Raw genomic sequence first — 23,161 nt, 5'->3', positions numbered from 1 at the left:
CGAGACCCGGCTACTCCGGATCAGTAGCCGAGCGCGCTAACCATTGAGCTACCCCGGCGGGTACACTGACGTAGCTGTCACACAGGAACTGAAAGCGGAACCACTCATTACAATTAGCTTGAAAAGGTAAACGTCTATACCACGTTCGAAAATTCAGTGTGCGGGAGGTCGACTTTTTCGCCGCCATAGCAACAAATTTTCTATCGCAGCGAGCAGCAAAGGGAGAAATAAAATAAATCGAGGGCGTAATTTTGGGACCAAGCACTGCTTTAGAGGCCCGGTTTTTAAGAGTTGCAACGCTTAGACTGAACGGTTGCTGTACCGGAGGTGCAAGAGAAGTCACGGTGCAAAGGCTTCCAATTCATATCGCGAAATGTATAGGGGCTTTTTATAGACGCTGCCTAGAAGTATTCATGTTTACGACGGTTCCACACATACGGCGCTCTTTTCACCTTGGGAAAGCCTGGGCTGAGCACGAGGTACATGCGCTCTAAACTTGTACAGAGTTCCCTTCGCTGAAAGGAGTTAGGGCTTGCAAGAGCTACTGAGCAACCTTTCAAGGCAGCATAGCTCTGATCACGAATTGGTCCTCTGAGTAAAAAAACTTTCGACGTCTGAGCCCCCCGCTTTGTGTGTTTAATTTATTGCAATTTTTAGATATGACGAGATTCATATGTGCTCTGGAGCAAAAAAGAAATAGGTGTCAATAAAAGAAAACATTCCATATGACCACTCCGGTAAAACCGTATCCTTTCTGTATGGTTGATATGGCAACCGTATGAAACACGCACATTTTATACAAACAATTAATACGGAATGTAGTTTGTGTGAAAATCGTTATGGAATTGCACCGACAGGACTTGGAAACATACTTTCAGTGAGCTGCGCAGCTCAGGCACAAAGTTTCAGTCAGGTTATCAAAACATCTGAAAGAATAAAGTTGACGCCTTCAAGTCCTTACCCACAAACGATGCCTCGGAACAAAGTTTAAAAATTACACAGATCCAACCGGTAGAGTCGCGGTATATTCAGATGCACAGTTCTTGCTAATTTCCAAGAGTATAGAATATCGCACACAGCAAGACTAATTTATGGTCCAAATTAGTTCTCAGTGCCCATACAAACACGCACTCCCAATACCCACACCAAAACAACTTCACGGTCAAGGAGTTCACGCAAACAGGTCGCACTCTTTTAATGCACTTTAGAAACAAGTCATTTCTCTGAATTTGCATCTCACTACGACAAGCAACGCCGGCGTATTACAGAGCTTCTCCCGAACTTCAATCTCTCTTGCCCTCGCTAGTTCCCGGCAACATATTCTTTCACAAAGTGTTAGTTCTTGTAAATGGTGTTCCGTAGCTGTTTAATAACAATTATTGATTTTTTAATTATCTTTTACTTTGTTCCTGCCACACATGGCCCTCAACCAGGAAAATTAGAAACATTACTTTGCACAGTTGAAGTTTCGTATTTTTTTTTTCATAGGCCCTCATCTCAAGAGCGGTTGAAAGGCGAAGTGGAAAATATGTCATGTTTCTCTTTTTGTTTTTTCATTGTAATAATAATAATAATAATTGGTTTTTTGGGGAAAGGAAATGGCGCAGTATCTGTCTCATATATCGTTGGACACCTGAACCACGCCGTAATTGAAGGGATAAAGGAGGGATTGAAAGAATAAAGGAAGAAAGAGGTGCCGCAGTGGAGGGCTCCGGAATAATTTCGACCACCTGGGGATCTTAAGCGTGCACTGACATCGCACAGCACACGAGCACCTTAGCGTTTTTCCTTCATAAAAACGCAGCCGCCGCGGTCGGATTCGAACCCGGCTACTACGGATCATTGTAGCATAACCCATTATAGCATAACTGAAAAAACAGAGCCCATTTTCTTTATTTTGTTCCTCAGATATTTGCCTAAGACGGGGCTGGGGTCGTCGCATTATGAGGCCTAGCTCTCCTGCTACATTATTAACAAACTAAAGTGAAACTACAAGAGCGCGGCCAGCAGTCTTTGCTCAGGGCAAGTTATCATAAAAATAAAATAATCTAATTTAAGTATCAAGAACAAAACTAAATCATTAAATATACACACGTGAAAAGGCCTAAATCACACATTTTAACAGGAAAAATGCGCTATAAAGTTCAGCAACGAATAAGCTTCAAGTTGAGCACAATACATAGGCAGCAAAATACACTACGTCAAACCCCAAGCTTTTGTGTTCTTGCTTTCAGGCAACCGAAAATAGGCCCTAAATTCCGAGCAAGTCAGAAAATTCAAATATGTGTAGAATGCATACATTACTAGTCTGCAAATTTAGATCGCAGATACGAACTGAAAATGTGTTGCAACATCCTAGGACAGAGGGCAGTTTAATGAGATGAATAAGTAACGCTGCTACTAAGAAGGAATCACTTACAGTCACCTTTGAAGGCGCGAAAGGTTTCAGCGAAGTTTATATGTGTATCTGCTCGGAGGAGTATTTAGTTATACTACTGCAAGTAAAGTGCTTGGCAGCCATAATTTGTTCTAACTACTAACATCTTTCTTCAGCGATCATTAATAGCGTTCAATCTCACTCTGTATGCGGGAATGTTATAAAGTCGTTTTTATGTGTCCATTCTATAAATTTGAAAAATATTATACCTGAACTGTCATAACATATTTGATACAGAGTGGTTGAGTTTTCAGTTTCCTTTTGTCCTCACCATACATTGCACATATTCGTAATACCTTCTTCCGTAAAGTAATTAATTTGCTATAATTAGAGTCAGATGCGCCCCAAACTAAAATTCTATATAGCTTATTTCGGAAAAGCACAGCTCCAAGCTGAAATATTATAGCTTATGCTGGAAAAAAAAAACAGAGAATAATGCAACGTCCACTTCAGCCTTCACGGAATAAAGAGTTGAATTCTGTAGAAACAACCAGTAAATCGTGAAAATTGGCCTTAAGGCTATGTATATTGAGGTGCGTATTCTGTGAAAGAGGATTAATAGCCCACACTGCTAGATAATTTTGCTCAATGACTTCCTGCAGCTGGCTTCCTTCATATCATGTGTTATCAAAACTCTGATCACGATTGCTTGCGTGTTTAAAAATTACATATATCGAATTTGTTCTATTCAGGTTCATACGATTGGCTCCTAGCCATATTGACACTTTGACTGAGTAGTCATCAACAGGTTCTCTTAGTCATAATGCTTTCTAGCTGCCGTAAAAGAAAAAGACGTGCATACATTATTATTGGAGGGGATCGTGGTATCATAGTTATGAAGTTCACAGGTATAGGAAACACCAAAGCCCCCCCCCCCCCCCCGAGGATTGAGAGACGCCGTGTTGTGTCTCGATTTTACTATACTAATTATTATTATTGTTACGAATTGGAATCGACCTTCCAGGTATGTTTCAGGTAGCCTCATTGCAACACCCCGAGTCCCGCAGTTCTCTAGCTTTATTAGCAATCTATAATGTTGCAGTTTCAAAGTCTCTAATAAGATCAAATAAATAAACGAAGCGTAAGCGGTTTTGTTTTCTATATTTTCAATAGTTATATCTTTCACATGCATCAGCCTTACAAATGCTTTTTTAGACGGTCTATAGGCTGTGCATATATTTTTGTCCATAAAGTCTACAGGCTCTCTACGATGACCCTAGAGAACAGTCTATAGGCAATATAAATCCTACTGACAGCCTATAGACAATCTATGGATTTATGGCCATCGCACGTTTAGTATACTTTTCTCCATAGACAGTCTCTAGACTATGAGTAGCCAAAAAAGATATGTCTATCTATAAAAAGTCTATACACTGTCTATAGACCATTTTTATAAGGGCAGTGCCTGTTCAGTAGACTTCTTTCCTTGAAAGCCATTATGAGCGTCAACCATTATTTTTCCTTTCTGTAAAAAATACGGGCTAGCCTTACGTTGATAACGTGCCCCAATATTTTGGAGAGTATAGAAGAGTGAAACTGACCAAGTTAAAGTTGACCATCTGAACTATTATGATTGAAAGTTAGCGTCATCCTGCATCTCATTAAGACGTTCTTAAGCCCTTTGAGCAACTCTCACTGTTGCCTGGCACTTTATCAGACAGCGCAAATGTCGTCATCACTACGTTTCCACTTTATTGCGAATTCATTAAAAGGGAAGTTTATGCAATGGCATTTCACTAAAACACATATTTCAGCTGCAAGAATTGCCGACCAGCGCAAGATTCAATTCAGCACTTGAAAGGAACCTCAAGAGAGTCTGTGTGCAAAAAATACTTCCTGCGAGTCCCTCTTCAGCCATTCCGGCCACGAACATAATTTCATTCTTCTAGACGTGAGGCGAAAGGCTTCGAGTGCCCACCTAAGATGCCCTTCCTTTTCGTTTATAACTTCTTCATGGTTAATGAAAAAATTGTGCGTTTTTAATGAACCAAGACAGTATTTCATCAGCAGAGGCTTATATGAAACGGTCAGCAATTGTTTAAACGAAGGCAACTTTTCTACAGTAAAAGCGGATGCTTCGATTCCTGCTTATTCGAGTCGAACCCTTCGTCCCAAAATCCCGTTCCAGTTCCCCTTAAAACAAAGTTCGCTTAATTCGAACAAATTTGCAGTCCCATTGGAGCTCGAATTAGCGCTATTCGACTGCATAAAGCTACTATGAATAAGGCCTCCTTTACGTCTCTTATGGTCGAAACTGTTACAATTAACCACTTTTGGAACAATGATTTTAAAACACTATACACACCAACCCGTTGCCTAAGACCACAGGATCCTTTCATAATCCCCAAGATTTCAACAAAATATGGAAAACGAACGCGGCAATATTATGTGCCCGCAATATTTAACAAATTACCAGCGCCTGTTTTAAAAGCGAACACTTAACAAGAGATAAAAAGACTGTTAAGAAGCTCTTAAATTTTATTTTATTTTTTCAATCATCTTTATACTTTTTCACTTTCACTACTATCTTCAGTAACAACTTTCTGCATTTTCTTGTTTTCTGACTGCCAGGCACTGCCAGTCAAGCTCTCTGAGGCTTTGGCAGGCCTGTTACGTGTATTGTGTTTTTAATTGTGCAGAATAAATATTGTATTGTGTTGTATTGTATTGCATTGTATTGTATTGTACTGAGGCGATGTACCCGGGTTCGAACCCGGCCTCGGAGGTCACGTTTCGTTGGCGGCGAAACGCAAAGGCGCCCGTGAGCCGTGCAATATCAGTGCAGGTTAAAGATCCCCAGGCGGTCCAAATTATACCGGAGCCTTCCACTACGGCATCTCTTTCTTTCCTTCTTTCACTCCCGCCTTCGTCCCTTCCCTCACGGAGGGCTTGAGGTGTCCGCCGAGAAGTGAGACAGTTACTGCTCCACTTCCTTCCCTCAAAACCACACCACCAAAAGCAGTCAGAGGCTACGGTGCGGAAACTCAGGCTCTGTTTATGAGAATTCATTGGACCAAATATTTTTCACAACATGCTCACATGAGACACTAATTGACGGAACATATAGCGCTAAGGAACCAGGACGAACAAAGAGACACCACGAGCGCTAACTCTGAACTTAAAGTAACCCCTCGTGTTGTCTCTGTCTTTGTTCGTCCTGGTGTCTTAGCGCTACATGTTCCGTCATGGCAAGCCAACTCGCCCGAACCGCCACTCTGAGACACTAAATGTTTGGGCGAAGAACAAATTTCTTCGCTAAAGGCTGACGCAATGAAACCCCGGTTAATTCGAACTTCCCGCCCAAGCACCACAGATTATCGACCCAATATTGCAAATGTATTGGCAAAAGCCGGCCCTATAAAGGAGCAGAATTACACCATTTATTTCCAGTACTGAGCAGATTGCCTGCGCTGCTTCCCCAGCAGCGCTGCTAATCTGGCTGATATTGGAAATGCAATGGCGAAGGGTCCTATAAAGGACCAGTGCATAACCATGCGTGTCCAATATTGGGTCGATTACCTGTGCTGCTTGGGTTGGGCGTTTATTCAAACCGATGCTTTGGTCCTATCAACGCCACTTGTATTAGTTTAGTCAGTCCCAGTTTCCCTCAATTTGAACTCAAACTCGGTAGGGACGTAGTGTGTGAGGACGACACCTTCAACGAGGACGACAGAACATAACCTGCTGCAGTAGAACAAAGGCTGTCGCTCGAAACCCCGATAAGAAGTAACGGCATTAGAGATTCACATATGAATCAAAAAGGTAACGAGCCATCTGAGAACCCAATGGATGAGCTAAATTGTAACCCTTCACGTGGAACAAGCGCTACGTAGTGGAGGTCCTCGCTCTATTATCGTACCTAGACGCTTACCGTCAAGCCCAACGATAAGTTGCTGAAAACAACCTTTCTAGGTCCTGTGATATAGTCGGAGGGTAGACCACACGTGCGGGAGGTGGTGCAAAAGCCAGCTGCGAATGAAAACACACGGAGAATTAAGCACTGACGTCATACGCGGAACTCAGAGCAGTCAATGTCGCCCTGACAACAGAACCGGAAAATAGGGGGGAGAAGGTACGGGAGGAGGTGGGGCCAAAGAGGAGAAGATACCGGAGGCTGAAACGCGCTCGGAGACTCCCGGTCCGGAAAGGCAACCGGAAATGAAAAGCGCGGCCCGGGGAGCGACAATACACCGGAAGTGAAACGACACCCGCTGCCAAGTCCTGACGTCGCCTGCAGGAGGCTACGTCGCGTTTGAAACTAGCACAGTGGTGCTATGCTCGCCTAATTAGAAAAAAAGGCGCAGCGAAGGAAATGACAAATACAGGATTCTAATCAAGTATGCATCAGATACTAGACTCGCCACATACTTTACTGGGGTACTACGCCCGAGCGGACGACTCGCGTTACGTATGAAAGTGTTCCTACATAAAATTCAACAGTAGGTTATGTGGCATGTTCCACTATTAACACGACAGCGTTAAAGGTCCGCTTCACCAGAAAATCCGGTGTCGGCGCTGTGAGCGAAAAATCACGAGCATGATTCTGGCAGGTGGTGCCCAGAGAACAACCTAGGAGGCAGGTTGTCCACCTGGGTTACGTGACATTGCGGCGTCATCACGACCTGTCCACCGGATAGTGAGCATACTGCCCACCCTCGCAGATGGAAGTTAAATTAATGAATTTTCAATTGCTAAGAGCAACTTGCGCCACAATATGCCCCGAACCAAAAGTCAAAACTGCCAGCTGGCCGAGATACAAAAGCCATGCTGCAACATCGCTTATTGCAAGTGGCGTACTCCTAGGAGGCCCGTGATAAAATAATTCTGAATTTAGCTTCCCATTTATTTTACATGCCAGAGTACGTCAGGGCAGTTTTATACTTCCTAAAACGCCCAGAAGTTACACTCATTCGCTAATTATGATAGCGGATTAATATGTTATTTGATAACTATACTATTTTGGCATTCATGCAATGCAGAGGAAGTACCAACTTAATGGTGGAACTTCGCAACTTTTATCCAGCATTTTCCTTCCCTGGGCATTACAGGGTTGATGCATGGCACCATTACTCTCGTAACTTGCGAGCAACTGCTGAAGGACGCGTCCACTGGAACGTGCGCAATACACAAGAATGAGGATGAGACACGCGCAATGGCGCCGACTTTCAGTAAACGCCAGTTGTAAGTCGGAGCCATTCTGTGCTTCTCATCTTCGTTCCTGAGCTTTGCGCAGTTTCCAGTCGACACGTTGAGAGAACTACTCAAGTCGTGTATGCTAGATGAAAGACACGAACGAAAAAAATAAAAGAGCGAAGAAAAAAGGAAGAGAGAAAGAAGGTTAAAATGAAAAGAAACCACGAAAAAGGAACGAAAAAGACAGAAAAAGAAAGAGAAAAAGAAGAAGATAAGGAAAAGGAAAGAAAAAAGGAAGAAACTAAAGAAAGAAAGAAGAGAGGAAGAAAGAAGGAAAGAATGAAAGAAAGAAGGAATGAAGGAAAGAAGGAAAAAAGGAAGAAAGAAAGAAATAAAGCGAAAGATAAAAAGGAAGAAAGAAGAGAAGAAAGGAAGGAAGAAAGGAAGAAAGAGAGAAAGAAAGAAAGAAAGGAAGAAGGAAAGAAAGGAAGGAATGAAGAAAGAAAGTAAGAAAGGAAGACAGAAAGAAAGAAAGAAAGAAAGAAAGAAAGAAAGAAAGGAAAAGGAAATAACGAAATAAAGAAAAAAGGGAATAACGAGCGATAGAAAGAAGGGGAGAAAAGAAGAAAGAAGAAGAGAAAGAAGGAAAGAAGGTACGAAAGAAAGGAAGAAAGAAGGAAATAAAGGAAGAAAGGAAGAGAAAAAGAAAGGAAGAAAGGAAGGAAGGAAGAAGGGACGAAAGAAAGAGAAAGAAAGAAAGAAGGAAAGAAAGGAAGAAGGAAAGAAGGGAAGGAAGGAAGGAAAAAGGAAAGAAGGAAAGAAAGAGAAGAATAAAGAGAAAAACAGAAAAAGCAAGAAGAAAACAAAGAAAATGGTAAGAAAGAAAGTGAAAAAGGAAACATAGAAAGAGAAAGGAAGAAAGAAGCAATGAGAGAGAAAAAACAAAAAGTAAACATGAGCTAAATCCAATCATCCGATCGATTTCTTCCTCAAAGTGTGACTTCGTCAAGGTGCGGCGGTTAGCACTTCCTTCGTTAGCTCAACCCCAACCAGACAGAATTTTGCGAATCATTCCCTTCGAAACGGGAAAAGGTTCCTGTTTGTATTTCTCGTTCCCTCAAGTACGTAGCGACAAGTGCTGCTTTGAGCAAAGCTCAAATGTTCCGCTGGAAACAAGTAAAGAGAGAATCCGCCATGACCACTAACACCAGGTCCCACGGGGGCTGCTGACGCAATGAACCGCGCGACGTCAGACGCAGTCCAAGCCGGGCAACTCGCGCGCATACGTTATTAAGGAGCGAATAACAAATAACAAGGAAACACAGAGAACCCGAAGCGTTTGCAGGACAGAACCAGGCCCAAATTTGTTCACCCGCGTATGCCAAGCCTTCCCGCCGTTTCCCACGAAGGACGGGAACTGCGCTGCACTTCGCTGATGTGAGGGGAACTCCGCGGGATCCGGTGGTCAGACCTCACGCCAGAAATAAAAACAACAAAAAAGAAAACATCCCAGCTGCCTTCAGTCTGTCTAGCCTCGTACTCATTCCTGTACATTCGTGAACCTTAGCCCTTGGTGTGGTCGTGGGTGGTCACTGTAATAACACGGTGAAAGGAAGAAATAAAGTAAGAAATAAAAAAGACAGAAAGGAAGGAAGGAAGGAAGAAAGAAAGAAAGAAAGAAAGAAAGGAAGAAAGAAAGAAAGAAAGAAAGAAAGCAAGAAAGGAAGAAAGAAAGAAAGAAAGAAAGAAAGAAAGAAAGAAAGAAAGAAAGAAAGAAAGAAAGAAAGAAAGAAAGGAAGAAAGAACATGTAGCAATAAGTAAAAGTGCCTGCCAGGCGCCGGCTGTTTCCACTAAATGATCTGATTCACAAAGTCTTGCCTCAATCTGCATCCGCCCACCAGGCTGGTTTTATGAGCTGCCCAAAATCCAGGCTGAACCTTTTCATGTACATCCACGCGGCCTGGTGTACAAGCCTTCGGACATGGAAGGTCGCTTTGAAACTATCTGCTATGTTTGAAGCTTAATATAGGCATATGTAAGCTTGTTATCGTCCCAGCACCGACATATGAGAAGCTTGATTCATCCCAGGTCGTTTTTATGCAGCTCCCGCTTATTTTTTATTATTTTCTTTGTTCGTATGCAGCTGAGGTCCCGGTAGGTGTTCCTTATTTATGTTCCCGTTCGCCTTATTTTTAGTAATATCGACGCTCTTGTTGCGGTTGTCCCTCAGTGTGCGCAGTACAGACGAGACACTACGCAGCACAGCCTACTCACCGCTGCGGCATCTGTGGGAAAAAAATAGGTTTTTTGGGGGGAATGAACGGCCAAGTAACTCTCTCATACCTCGATGGACACCGGAACCGCGCCTTCAGGGACGGGATAAAAGAGGGACTAAGAAGGGAAGAAAGAGGTGATGTAGTGGAAAGCTCCGGAATAATTTATACCGCGTGGAGATCTTTAATAATAATAATAATTGGTTTTTGGGGAAAGGAAATGGCGCAGTATCTGTCTCGTATAACGTTGGACACCCGAACCGCGCCGTAAGGGGAGGGATTAAGGAGGGAGTGAAAGAAGGGAAGAGGTGCCGTAGTGGAGGGCTCCGGAATAATTTCCGCCACCCGGGGATCTTTAACGTGCACTGACATCGCACAGCACACGGGCGCCTTAGCGTTTTGCCTCCATAAAAACGCAGCCGCCGCGGTCGGGTTCGAACCCGGGACCTGTGGCAGCTTTTAATTTCAAACTATTATTAGGCCAGTCCATTCACTGACATCAAGGCAACCAGAGACAGAAGGTGAAGAGCGAGGAGGCATTGCGGATGAGAGGGAGAGGGAAGACACTCTCATGGAACAGAGAAAGTAGAGAGAAGAGCTGAAGCGAGCACAAAAAAAAAGAAAAACAAGGTCGGTGGTCCTACGCTTTTCTTGCGCACCTCCTGCTCTTCCTACCCGCCGCGGTGGCTCAGTAGTTATGGCGCTCGGTTACTGATCCGGAGTACCCGGGTTCGATGGAGGAGGTGGTCGAAAGTATACCGGAGCCCTCCACTACGGCACCTCTTTCTTCCTTTCTTCTCTCACTTCCTCCTTTATCCTTTCTCTTACGGCGCGGTTCAGGTGTCAGCTAATATGCGAGACAGATACTGCGCCATTTCCTTTCCCCCAAAATCATTTTTCATTTTCTTTCTTTTTCTCCTGCTCTTCCGCAGAACAGTCTGGCTGGCCGGATGTAATGCGATCCCTCCACCATATTCGGACCCGCCGCGGTGGCTCAGTGGTTAGGGCGCTCGGCTACTGATCCGGAGTTCCCGGGTTCGAACCCGACCGCGGCGGCTGCGTTTATATGGAGGAAAAACGCTAAGGCGCCCGTGTGTTGTGCGATGTCAGTGCACGTTAAAAATCCCCAGGTGGTCGAAATTATTCCGGAGCCCTCCACTACGGCACCTCTTTCTTCCTTTCTTCTCTCACTTCCTCCTTTATCCTTTCTCTTACGGCACGGTTCAGGTGTCAGCTAATATGCGAGACAGATACTGCGCCATTTCCTTTCCCCCAAAATCATTTTTCATTTTCTTTCTTTTTCTCCTGCTCTTCCGCAGAACAGTCTGGCTGGCCGGATGTAATGCGATCCCTCCACCATATTCGGACCCGCCGCGGTGGCTCAGTGGTTAGGGCGCTCGGCTACTGATCCGGAGTTCCCGGGTTCGAACCCGACCGCGGCGGCTGCGTTTATATGGAGGAAAAACGCTAAGGCGCCCGTGTGCTGTGCGATGTCAGTGCACGTTAAAAATCCCCAGGTGGTCGAAAGTATTCCGGAGCCCTCCACTACGGCACCTCTTTCTTCCTTTCTTCTCTCACTTCCTCCTTTATCCTTTCTCTTACGGTGCGGTTCAGGTGTCAGCTAATATGCGAGACAGATACTGCGCCATTTCCTTTCCCCCAAAATCATTTTTCATTTTCTTTCTTTTTCTCCTGCTCTTCCGCAGAACAGTCTGGCTGGCCGGATGTAATGCGATCCCTCCACCATATTCGGACCCGCCGCGGTGGCTCAGTGGTTAGGGCGCTCGGCTACTGATCCGGAGTTCCCGGGTTCGAACCCGACCGCGGCGGCTGCGTTTATATGGAGGAAAAACGCTAAGGCGCCCGTGTGCTGTGCGATGTCAGTGCACGTTAAAAATCCCCAGGTGGTCGAAAGTATTCCGGAGCCCTCCACTACGGCACCTCTTTCTTCCTTTCTTCTCTCACTTCCTCCTTTATCCTTTCTCTTACGGCGCGGTTCAGGTGTCAGCTAATATGCGAGACAGATACTGCGCCATTTCCTTTCCCCCAAAATCATTTTTCATTTTCTTTCTTTTTCTCCTGCTCTTCCGCAGAACAGTCTGGCTGGCCGGATGTAATGCGATCCCTCCACCATATTCGGACCCGCCGCGGTGGCTCAGTGGTTAGGGCGCTCGGCTACTGATCCGGAGTTCCCGGGTTCGAACCCGACCGCGGCGGCTGCGTTTATATGGAGGAAAAACGCTAAGGCGCCCGTGTGCTGTGCGATGTCAGTGCACGTTAAAGATCCCCAGGTGGTCGAAATTATTCCAGAGCCCTCCACTACGGGACCTCTTTCTCTCTTTCTCCTTTCACTCCCTCCTTTCTCCTTTCCCTTGCGGTGTGGTTCGGGTGTCCACCGAGATACGTGAGACAGATACTGCGCCATTTCCTTTCCCCCCAAAACCAATTATTATTATTATTCACCATATTCGGTGCGGAAGGCCGTGCTCGAGACCCGAAAAGACGCGGCTAGCCCGCGTCAGTACCACACAGCTCGTGCAGCTGAGTGCGAGACCAGTAGATGTCGGCGTCAAGAGCCAGCAGTGCCTGCCGTCAAAGACGCAGCAAAGCGGATACGGCGCGAAAAACCCGCCGTCGCTCTCACTGCAAATTTCACGTTACATTGCTGTAGCCGAGGGTCGTTTTTTTTCTTTTAATCAAAAGACGAGCCACGTGGGATATGTTGGCACAACGTAAATACTATGCGATGTCACGGCGGAAGTAGTACGTCGAGTTCCTGGTATGGGTATTATTGAATGCTAGACAGGTTCCGGCCGTTGCTGTTATCCGTCGTAAACCTGAAGACGCCCTCAGGTATCGTCCGCACCTTCTACACACGCCATTTACAACTGTCATCCTTCGTGCCCAGTTTCTCCTGTTACAACCACTCTTTTCCTTCTCCCACTGCACGGTAACCAACCGCAACCCTTTTCTAGCTAACTCGCGACAAAATTTTGCAGCCTTTGACACCATGCGATGGAGGCGTTAGAGACGAAACGCATAAGCACCTCTGGCCTCAGATATCTGCGCACATTAAATTAACGCAAGTGGTCGAAATGCCCACGGAGCCTTCCACTACGTCATGCGTCATACAGGCCACAAAGTCGCCACGCAAAACCTGAGCTGTCGGATCTGTATTGCAAAGCTTCGCCGTAGCTGTAGCCGAGTTATCTAGTAGACCAATCAGCCGTGAATGCCACAATCCTCGCATCTAAGCATCTATTTTCTTACCATCATCAGCGGTAACATTTAGGATGTACAGTATGTGTGATACAGACACGACGCAGCGTATCACCAATCTTCCATGCCAATGTTGAAGTACAGAATCCTCCCTACTCACATATAAATTCAAGTCTCCCTTGTCTATTCTTCAGTCCATCCGCCGCTGAAATCACTCGATGATCATTCCGATGGAGGCGACACGCAAAGGCGTCCGTATGCTGTGCGATGTCAGTGCACGTTAAAGGTCCCCAGGTGGTCGACAATATTCCTGAGCCCTCCACTACGGGACTTCTTTCTCCTTTCACTCCCACCTTTCTCCTTTCCCTTGCGGCGCGGTTCGGGTGTCCACCGAGATACGTGAGACAGTTACTGCGCCATTTCCTTTCCTCAATAACCACTTTTCAATCAATTCATCAATCAGCAAACGCGAACAATATGCAAGTAGCTCCCCCTGACCATGGAACTATGAAAGACGCAATCCCAGCATTTAAGCCCCACAGCACTTCCTTTCCATCCGCGGTGACAGGCGGCGCGCCATCTCCAGCCTGTTGCGCGCAGGAAATGAAACGCGGTGCGGCAGACAAAGATCTGTCGCTTCCGGCCCGTAAGCGCGTTCACCGGCCGCTCGGCTATGCGGGCTTTGGCGCACAGCGGTCGATATTAATTAGTGCTGCTGCCGCCGCCGACGCATGCAGCGCGTACTTTTGGCGGGAGACCTGTGGCTGCCGCCGCAGAGAAAGGCCAAAAGTCACAGACGGCCAGGCCACTGCCGGCCGGGGCTCATGACATGTGGATTCTCGGTATACAGAGTGTAGTATACGGAACAACGAAAGGCTAGGCCATGGTCTCACGGCAGACAGACGCCGGAACATTTCATTCAGACAAACCAACCTTTTGATATAGAGTTCACCCCCGTTATAACGAAGTTGAATGTGGCAGCGATTACTTCGTTATATGCGTAGCTCCGTTATAGCCCGTGTTGACAGAGCTTCAAACGGAAGTCATCTTTCTTTTGTTATATCCATTATTTCTTTACAAACCATTTCGTTATAAGAAGGATCGACTGTAGCTTAACCCCCGCTCAAAAAAATTGGTCCCGTACACAGATAAAGGGTTCCAAAAAGTATAGAGGTCTTTGAGAGAACTTGTTTGGTGAGTTGGTGGGTGTTCATTGCAAATATTTAAAGACTCCAGAAAACACACGCCTACAAGACGTGACAACGAGATAGAGGTCTAGAGCATGGTATGGTATGGTATGGTATGGTATGGTATGGTATGGTATGGTATGGTATGGTATGGTATGGTGTGGTATGCCGACGCCATAGACAAAACCTTGGGATTAATTTCGACTAGCTGAGCTTATTTCACAAGCGCCAAAATCGCACAGCATACGGCACGAATAGCATTACGATTTCATCGACTCTCGGACCGTGGGAAAACGTCAACTTGAACAGGAAACAAATGTTGATGTGAAGAACGGTAGCCCTAAAGATGACGTAGGGATTATGTTCCTGATCTATTTAGTTGTATTCTTCTCGTTCTTCGCCAGTATATTCAACTGGCCCCGCCATCGTCGCCCGTGCATACTGGGCAATCTTAACGACCGATGAGAGTGCAATAAAATCTATGGAACACAGTCGCTTTGTTCCAATAGCCATTCCCTTTGTTTGCACTCAAATCCGTTTGTATGTCGTTTTGTAATATGTGCAGTTCACGCCCAACAGCAAAGAAAGAGCAGTTTGATATCCGTCCGCCACAACGGCTTTTGCCATTTCACGTAACTGCTTTCGCGGGGAAAAGAACTCAGAAAACCCGAAAAATTGTTCTGCGAGCTTGCTGAGAGATTTGTCGTTGCCTACATACCACGTACGTGTTTTATTTCATTCAGGACTGGATGCGCACTCGGTGCCAAAAGGAAGGTGTGTGTATAGAAGCACGTTATTTGATCATAGATTATGTTGATGCGTCCATGGTAACAAAGTACTGAGAGGAGCCTGCACTAATCCCCAGCATGGCCATCATGGTGCTGCCAAGCATGATACCACAAAAAAAAGACATAAACGACAAATCACCAAAGACTATTCCGGGGTGCCTGGTCCAGCCCGCAGTGACAGCATTCGAAGCCGCAGGCTCCTCCTCTCCCACGCCATGCACCCTATATTAGCCTAGTACCACACCGGGCGATGGTTTGTACCGATTTGAGAAGACCGGTGGGGTCGGCAGCGGAAGTCGAAAGCACCACCTTGTGAACGCGAGGTGGGTGCTCTATCTCGATGAATAACAACTCCGTACTTCCGAGTAGCGTAATCTTACAAACGTTTCCAAAATGTTGCTGCTTGTAGCCATCAAAGTGCCGGATAGAAGCACGTGACCCGGAAGGACCGCTGCTGCCGATACATAGGTCCCTCCAGCTTGCTATTCAGACTAACCGCTGGCTATCAAAAGCCGCTACCATAATAGCTGCCAACACTGTTAGCAAGAGTGTGGGGAAGGTGTGCATGGAAGCGGCCACGTGGTGTGCTCACGTGCATGGGACTGGCCACGTGCATGGGAGTGGCCACGTGCATGCGAGTGCCCTCGTGAGAGCCACGTGGCGCTTCTGTAGTCACGAAGCTGCCGAGAAAGGAGGTAGAGATATTCATTGCACTCACCCTCTAAAGCTTGGAAGAGCCGAGGCCGCTACAGAAAACGCACCACACAGCCCCCGGTCACATGTGGGAACGGAGCTTCGCGGTTTTGGCGAAAGTGGCACCAGCCGGGCCGGCAGGAAGCGCTGCATGTGAAAGCGGTCGACAAATAAGGCACTATCCTTCATCACCTTCGTCATTTATTACGCTGAAGGTAGCGCGAAGGACATTACATAACAGGAGGGAGGGGCAAGTGGTAGCTCGGCGATCATACACACAGGCAGGAAAAGGTAAATGATTCACAAAACTAAAAAGCAAAACAAGTACGGCCATCAAAAAGGCAGCAAAACAGCCCGGTCCAAATAAACATAGCCAAATCGATGGTGCGTGGCAATACGAACTAAATAGGACATAGTGCAATAGGCCGCCGCGGTGGCTCAGTGGTTATGGTGCTCGGCTGCTGACCTGAAAGATGCGGATTCCAACCCGGCCGCAGCAGTCGAATTTCGATGGAAGCGAAATTCTAGAGGCCCGTGTACTGCGCAATGTCAGTGCGCGTTAAAAACCCCAGGTGGTCGAAATTTCCGGAGCCCTTCACTACGGCGTCCATCATAGCCTGAGTCGCTTTGGGACGTTAAACCCCAAAAACAAACAAACATACTGCACTAGTGCAGGCCAATCGGACTGCCGTACTGAGAATGTGCGCGAGGAAAAGTTACACTTCATCGTTTAAGCAGTCAGTCACCAGCTGCCTGAACCTGCAAAGTTAGTCGGAATGCAGTGAAGGCTACGTGCCTGCCGAGCGAACTTGCAAGGAGCGCACGGGACGAAATTTAATAAAAGAGAGTTTTAGTTTCACGTACGTAGAGGCTTCACGTACGTAGAGCTCTTACGGGTGACCATTGCGCATGCGCAGAACACAAAAGGTATGCACGAGTCTCACGTACGTATACGTGAGATTCGGATTTTTACGTTGCGGTCCTTGCGTTGCTTGCGTACGTGGCGTTCACAAACATGGCGGCGCCCTGTCCGCCCGCTTCACAGCGATAACAGCTTCGTCGCTAATCCCTCGACGCGATATCGTGTTCTAAACTGTTGTATACGCCTTCAATTTCCCCATTCTTACCCTAGCCTAAGGTTTCAATCGACAAATAGCTTTTGTTTTTCAGACAGAAGGGCGATTTTTCAGCTGTTAAGCCTGACGAAGTAGCGTTGGTCGTCGTCATAACAACGGTCTCGCTATGAATGGCTTGGCTTAAAGACTTATCTTGGATGATTTAGGCTACAACCAGTGTCTGCGTTTCTTAGTAGATGGCGCTAGGCGTAACGCGCGGCGAGCTTCCCGTACGTGTAACTATAAGGGTTTCAAACGACCTGCATGCAGACTACATAGACTTCTCACGTTTGCGTACGTGAACCCTCTACGTACGTAAAACATAATTGGTTTTGGGGGAAAGGAAATGGAGTAGTATCTGTCTCATATATCGTTGGACACCCGAACCGCGCCGTAAGGGAAGGAATAAAGGAGGGAGTGAAAGAAGAAAGGGACAAAGAGATGCCGTAGTGGAGGGCTCCGGAATAATTTCGACCACCTGGGGATCTTTAACGCGCACTGACACCGCACAGCACACGGGCGCCTTAGCGTTTTGCCTCCATCGAAACGAGGCCGCCGCGGTCGGGTTCGAACCCGGGAACTCCGGATCAGTAGCCGAGCGGAACAAAATCGACGAAGACAACTTGTTGGAGTCTGGGTTTTTCGGCTCTTTCGACCAATGACAAAAATGCCAAAAGGTGAGATCTTTCAGTATGTGATCTGTGCATGGTTGTCTGTTTCTTTTCCCTTGGGAAACAGAAGACGACCACAAAGTGCGATTTGTTGGGAAAAATAAAGTGCTTTGGCAGCATAAGCGTGTTTTATTTACGTGGCACAGAGGTGACCGCGGGAACCCGCCCCTTCTGCGCGCTAAGTTAGCAGGTTGCCTCCAACACCTGCCGCACGCATTTGCTTACCATCGGTTGTGCGATGCCGACGTGTGCCTCGCAACCAACCGCAGCTTGAAAGCCGCCGGTAGCAAAGAACCGCAGTGCACACAGCACCTGCCGCCGCACCAACAGCGCGCTCGCAAGCAAATTTCCTCCCAGTTCATCGGCGACTTCGTCGCATAGCCACTCCACAGACTGCTTCTCCAGTCGAAAAAGGCGTCGGAACAGCTTTTCCGGCAAGTCAGAGTCAAACGCGTCTTCGTGCGCACTCCTTCGCCGTTGCTCGCGCCAGCGCAACCGCCTCAGTCGTATCGCCGCGTACACCGCCGCCATTTTGTGTCAGAAACGCAACGGCAAAATTGACCGCCTCGAGACTGTCACAAAAAACTGTCAGTTAGCGCCTGCATAATTACGTGTGCAACGTCATCACTACTGCCACATCCGTGACGTAATCTACAGCCACCCATGACGCAAAAAAAAAATGGCCGCCGGCCACGACCGAGGAGCGAGGCTATTTGACACCTTTTTGACAAGTTTTTGACAACTTTGCTAATTGACAGTAGCGTAATCCGGCCGCTGATCCAGCAACGCAAGCCAGAAACAGATCTGGCTACAAACGGAAATATAATATCAGCTTGGAATGGCCAAAACCTTCTTTTAGCCTTCACTAAGCTCAGATAATAAAACACAGTGTGCCGAAAAGCAGCCTTTTTGTTTTCTCCATCGTAAAGAACGATATCGAAATACACTCTCGCAACCTGAAACCCTAGAAATGTTCTGACAAAGCATCAACAAGCTCATACTGACATGCTTTTTTTTTTATCTCCTCCAACCTTCTCCCCGCATAGGCAGGACGGCGTGCTCAACCAATAGCGTCAGCCGCACAATGCCGGGGAAGCGGCGATAATAATAATAATAATTGGTTTTTTGTGGAAAGGAAATGGCGCAGTATCTGTCTCATATATCTTTGGACACCTGAACCGCGCCGTAAGGGAAGGGATAAAGGAGGGAGTGAAAGAAGACAGGAAGAAAGGTGCCGTAGTGGAGGGCTCCAGAATAATTTCGACCACCTGGGGATCTTTAACGTGCACTGACATCGCACAGCACACAGGCGCCTTAGCGAGTGTTAAATTGTTTTTTCAGCGATTTAGTTACGCCCCGTCGCGGTGGCTCAGTGGTTAGGGCGCTCGACTACTGATCCGGAGTTCCCGGGTTCGAACCCGACCGCGGCGGCTGCGTTTTTATGGAGGAAAAACGCTAAGGCGCCCGTGTGCTGTGCGATGTCAGTGCACGTTAAAGATCCCCAGGTGGTCGAAATTATTCCGGAGCCCTCCACTACGGACCTATTTGTTCCTCTCTTCTTTCACTCCCACCTTTATCCCTTCCCTTAGGGCGCGGTTCAGGTGTCCAACGATATATGAGACAGATACTGCGCCATTTCCTTTCCACCAAAAACCAATTATTATTATTATTATTATTTAGTTACGGAAATAAAAAGAAGCTTACGGCGTTTCGCGGCGCTTGTGGCGTGGTACGAAGGGTCAATTGTTTTTGTTTTTTTCTGGCAACGCAAGCCAGAAACACATCTGGCTACAAACGGCAATATAATATCAGCTTCGAATGGCCCAAACCTTCTTTTAGCCTTCACTAAGCTCAGATAATAAAACACAGTGTGCCGAAAAGCAGCCGGTTTTTTTCTCCATCGTAAATAACGATATCGAAATACACTCTCGCAACCTGAAACCCCAGAAATATTCTGGCAAAGCATCAACAAGCTCATACTGAATGCTTTTTTTTATCTTCTCCAACTTTCTCCCCGCATAGGCAGGACGGCGTGCTCGACCAATAGCGTCAGCCGCACAATGCCGAGGAAGCGGCGACGGCAATGCGCGGTTTCCCAGCTGAAGAAATTCGAACGGCCGAATTCATGGCGCAGCCGTCGGCATTGTTACTGGCGCATGCGCTGACGTCTACGGCGTCCTTGACTTTACAGCTCGGCGGACGGCAGTGCAAAAAAAAAAAAAAACTTCACTACGTTCCTCTCGATGTGGCAAGCGACAAAGCGCGTTCGAATAACTCAGCTCGGAAGCCCATTGTTCCACGCTGCTTTCCTTCATACGCTCAGCGCAGCAATACGATGCAGCGCTGCGGAGGCTAGAGAGATGACGTTAGCCCCATGCCTAGATTTCCTGGAAATCATCAACTAGCGCCATCTGTCAAACCTGTCGGCGGTTAGCAGCGAACACCACGTAACTCAATGGGAATATTTTATTTGTAATTCAGAGAAAACCAAAGAGTGAGCTGAGATGCTACGCGTATATGTTGATACAGATAGAATACTCTCCTTATGTGCAGCGGAATCTGACTAATAAAGTACTATATATGCTCACATCGACTAGCTCTAAAGGCCATATAAATTGGATTTAAAAACGTTTATTTCGTCAGAAAAGGAAAAACACAGATCACCCGTGCTTGGTATGGCTATCAGTCCACGGCTGACAGCGACCTGAGTAGCCCATTCAATGGCTCGGGTTTGAACGCCCAGATCTGAGCTGAGCAATATGGTCGCCCATTGCTCGAGAGTAGGAAGAGTTGGGCGTACCGAATATTCGAAATTCCCGCGTTAGTTTTTCACGTTGAACGTCATGCAGCAAGCTGTGGTGACCGCGCAGACTAGACGCGTTTGTGCAGATTTTCTGAAGTCGTATCGAAGATTATTCGCAAGCGACCAGTGCAGTCGATTTTCGATAGCTCGAAACGGAAGTGGACCAAAAGCTCGTTCGAATTACGCAGCCTTCGAATTAAGGAGAACCTTTCTTATTACTCTTGATGTTGACGAGACTGAAGCGCCAGTTCACAAAAAACGGTAGTTCGAATTAAGCGATTTCGAGTTAGACCAGATTTCACAGTATTTCTAAAGCACACGGGAGTTTTGTGCGCCCTAGAGAAGCCTTTTTAACACGCCGGATGTCGACGAGACGAGACTAATACGTCCGTTCAATGAGCCGGCGATTAAAGTTAAACGAGTGGAAAGTAACGAATTGTATTTAACGAAAATCCTCAGGGACACATTATCCTGTGAAATTCCTATTCGTGTGATAATAATAATAATTGGTTTTGGAGGGAAAGGAAATGGCGCAGTATCTGTCTCATATATCGGACACCCGAACAGCGCCGTAAGGGAAGGGTAAAGGAGGGAGAGAAAGAAGAAAGGAAGTGAGAGGTGCCGTAGTGGAGGGCTCCGGAATAATTTCGACCACCTGGGGATCTTTAACGCGCACTGACATCGCACAGCACACGGGCGCCTTAGCGTTTTTCCTCCATAAAAACGCAGCCGCCGCGGTCGGGTTCGAACCCGGGAACTCCGGATCAGTAGTCGGGCGCCCTAACCACTGATCCACCGCGGCAGGGCATATTCGTGTGACTGGGTGCGTAAAAAATGATAATAATAATAATTGATTTTTGGGCAACGGAAATGGCGCAGTATCTGCCTCATATATCGTTGGACACCTGAACCGCGCCGTAAGGGAAGGGATAGAGGATGAAGTGAATATCAATAATTGGTTTTTTTTGGGGGGGGGGGGAAGGAAATGGTGCAGTATCTGTCTCATATATCGTTGGACACCTGAACCGCGCCGTAAGGGAAGGGTAAATGAGGGAGTGAAAGAAGAAAGGAAGAGAGAGGTGCCGTAGTGGAGGGCTCCGGAATAATTTCGACCACCTGGGGATCTTTAACGTGCACTGAAGTGAAAGAAGAAAGGAAGAAAAGTGTCGTAGTGGAGGGCTCCGGAATAATTTCGACCACCTGGGGATCTTTAGCGTGCACTGACATCGCACAGCACACGGAGGCCTTAGCGTTTTGCCTCCATAGGAACGCAGCAGCCGCAGTCAGGTCCGAACCCGGGAACTCCGGATCAGTAGCCAAGCGCCCTAACCACTGAGCCACTGCGGCGGGTAAAAAATTTGAAAATTGGTTTTGGGAGAAAAGAAATGGCGCAGTATCTGTCTCACATATCGGCGGACACCTGAACAGCGCCGTAAGGGAAGGGATAAAGGAGGGAGTGAGATAAGAAAGGAAGAAAGAGGTACCGTAGTGGAGGTTTTCGGAATAATTTCGACCACCTGGGGATCTTTAACGTGCACTGACATCGCACAGCACACGGGCGCCTTAGCGTTTTGCCTCCATCGAAACGCGGCCGCCGCCGCGTGAGTTTGGGTTCGGCCTGCGTGGCTTCATCTTTGGCGACATTATCTGAAGCTGCCGGGTGGATAACACATCCAGTGTAAATAGAGAGTGTTGCACCCTCCACCTGCACCTCCTTCAGGGGTGCTATTCACATCACCTATCTCACGTTAACGCCCATTGCCTTTGGCCAGCACTCCTGCGCCAGCATGTCGTAATATGAAGAGCAAAAATAGCTCCGTCTAAGATTTCTTTGTAAAATCCGCGCTTGCCATTCATAGCACACTTGCAGCGTCTATAAAATAGGAACGTGCTACTCGGCCCTCCGACGATCCACACTGACACTCTGCGTAAAAGCTAAGCCATTTCGATTCCCGAATTGTTGATAGTCGCGTCAGGTTATTCTGCCCTGAAATCCTACGCAAATATTACATGCTCAAATGCGTTTCAAGTAACAGTTATACGGCCTAAATTAGAAGGAAGCCTCTAAGATAGGGCTTTCATTTCTTTTTCTTGACTTTATAATAATAATAATTGGTTTTTGGGGGAAAGGAAATGGCGCAGTATTTGTCTCATATATCTTGAAATAAGTTTTATTTCCATTAAATCGTCGCGACGCTGCAAAACAGACCAAGGAACGTTAACTTCACGTAAAGCAGTTTGATAAGAGTCCTGCCTGCCCATGCGATGAACAGCACAGCATTGGGCACGCTATGCAAGAAAACATCCGAAAAAGTGCATTATCGTGTATTCAGACCTTTCAGCCGCCGCGGTGGCTCAGTGGTTATGGCGCTCGGCTGCTGTCCCGTGAGACGCGGGTTCGATACCGGCCGCGGCGGTCGAATTTCGATGGAGGCGAAATTTTAGAGGCCTGTGTACTGTGCGTTGTCAGTGCACGTTAAAGAACCACAGGTGGTCGAAATTTCCGGAGCCCTCCACTACAGTGTCCCTTATAGCCTGATTCGCTTTGGGACGTTGAAACGTTACAAATCAAATCAAATATTCAGACCTTTCTTGAAAACAAGCAGTCTTTTTTTCGCATGAAGAATTCACTCAGGAGAAGAGGCGCAATCATTTTCCACATGCAAAGTGCACTGAGGAGAAAAGAAGCTAAATAACAAGCCACAAAGGGTCAGCCCTGTGCATGTCAGAAGTTTTGCAAGTCCATCGAAACGCAGCACGCGTGTCGGATTGACTTATCCGCAGAAGCGCTGTGTATGGTGCAAATGGTGCCCAAGTATGGCGGCGCTGAGTGACGTCACG

At 46.9% G+C, this 23,161-nt stretch overlaps 1 protein-coding gene across 1 annotated transcript in view; it reads right to left on the bottom strand.

Annotated features, from left to right (window-relative positions):
* The window catches only part of LOC144104103 (synaptotagmin-1-like), a 265,166-nt gene that overhangs the window by 109,940 nt on the left and 132,065 nt on the right, over positions 1-23,161 (bottom strand). Inside the window, exon 2 of the mRNA XM_077636908.1 lies at positions 15,757-15,878. The gene's annotated coding sequence lies outside the window, so the exon portion shown is untranslated. The remainder of the gene's footprint in view (positions 1-15,756; positions 15,879-23,161) is intronic.

Source organism: Amblyomma americanum, chromosome 9 (genome assembly GCF_052857255.1).
Source record: "Amblyomma americanum isolate KBUSLIRL-KWMA chromosome 9, ASM5285725v1, whole genome shotgun sequence".
NCBI classification, from domain to species: Eukaryota; Metazoa; Arthropoda; class Arachnida; order Ixodida; family Ixodidae; genus Amblyomma; species Amblyomma americanum.
The sequence above is the reverse complement of the archived record's forward strand: the minus strand, read 5'-3'. Positions and strand labels throughout refer to the sequence as shown.